Raw genomic sequence first — 1,765 nt, forward strand, 5'->3', positions numbered from 1 at the left:
GGGGGGGGGGGCAGTGTTAATTTCATGGTTTAGTAAATTATTTTGTAAAAAAGTTCATTTTGCTCAATAAATATTATTCCATAATTCCTAAAGATTGTCTTGTATGGTTAAAGAATGGAAGTGTCCACAGTCAAAACAAGCAGATGTTTCATTTCTCAAAGGAAACTTTTAAACAAATCTAACTCCATTGTGGACTTTTCTTGTGTCAAACTATTTTTCACTGCTTTTATAGGACCTACAGTAGAGCCAGAAAGACGATTTATGTATTAGTCAAACAGTTTGAAAAATGTAAATATTAAGTCTTGAAATAATTTGTTGAAACCTTGAACAGATGCCACATCCTGTAAACTGAGAAATGGCGGTTGCGACCATGTTTGTACCATGACCGCTGAGGGCCACGTCAGGTGTAGCTGTCGGGCAGGCTGGAAGCTGAGCGACGACACCCGGAGCTGCGTAGGTGACTCTTCACTTTACATTTTTGTCCATTGCTCTTTATTTACTGCTGCGCACATCTGATCGGAAATAGTTTATTTTTACATTTATCTGTATTTTTTATCTTACATTCTTAAATGAAACAGCCCCAAGAGGCCAATTTTAGATATATAAAAAAAGTTTATTTATTTGGTTTTAATTGCAATCCACATTTTCTCACATATCACTCTCTGTTTTATATCATAATTCAGATGAGCATATTGTAAACCAGGCAGCACGGTGGCGCAGCTGGTAGAGCTGCTGCCTCTCAGCGAGCAGGTCCTTGGTTCAAACCCCGGTCCAGGGGCCTTCTGGGTGGAGTTTGCATGTTCTCTCCGTGCATGCGTGGGTTTTCTCCGGGTACTCCGGTTTCCTCCCACAGACCAAAAACATGCATGTTAGGCTGATTGGTAACTCTAAATTGTCCCTAGGTGTGAGTGAGAGAGTGAATGGTTGTGTGTCTCATTTGTTTCTATGCGTCCCTGTGATGGACTTGCGACCCGTCCAGGGTGTACCCCGCCCCTCGCACAGTGATTGCTGAACATGGGCACCAGCGACCCCCGTGACCCAAAATGGAATAAACGGGTAAAGATAATGGATGGATGGATGGATGTTGTAAACCTTTATTGCTGTATAAAAGCTGTAATACAGAAAGATTTTTCCTCAAACATAAGTCTCTATTTTGTAGTTGCCAATCTGAAGTGGTTTTAAAAAGAAGTTACACTGGGAAGAAAAAGCAGAAACTTATCTTCTTGTCATTCATTCCTAACTGTTCTGCTTTAGAATAGTTTTTATGCCCAAAAGGAAATTACTGGCTTTTGTGTGGATTCTTTTGAAATGTGTGCCCATCTGTCTATTTATGAGATGTGAACGAGTGCGAAGATTTCACAAAGGGAGGCTGTGAGCAGCTTTGCGTAAACCATCCTGGTGGCTTTAACTGCACCTGCAGGGAGGGGTATGAAGTCCGGACGGATGACTCCACCAAGTGCCAACGTGAGTCACGCATCATGCATCTCAATGACCAAATAATGATGTGTCTATCAAAATGTTTAGAAAATGTTGCTTTGCTCTCTCTGCTTTTCAAAATCATTATAACAATATGTTAAAGAGCTTCTCTTCCTGTCCAGCTGTGTGTGACCCACCATGTCAGAACTATGGAGTGTGTGTGGCACCGCACAGGTGTAACTGTCCTCCAGGGTATCCTGGTGTGGGCTGCTCAGGTACAGGCTTCCATTAGTGTATCCACAAAGTGATCAAATGTGTTATATATATATATATATATATATATATATAT

Source organism: Nematolebias whitei, chromosome 3 (genome assembly GCF_014905685.2).
Source record: "Nematolebias whitei isolate Nwh7 chromosome 3, NemWhi1, whole genome shotgun sequence".
Taxonomy (NCBI): Eukaryota; Metazoa; Chordata; class Actinopteri; order Cyprinodontiformes; family Rivulidae; genus Nematolebias; species Nematolebias whitei.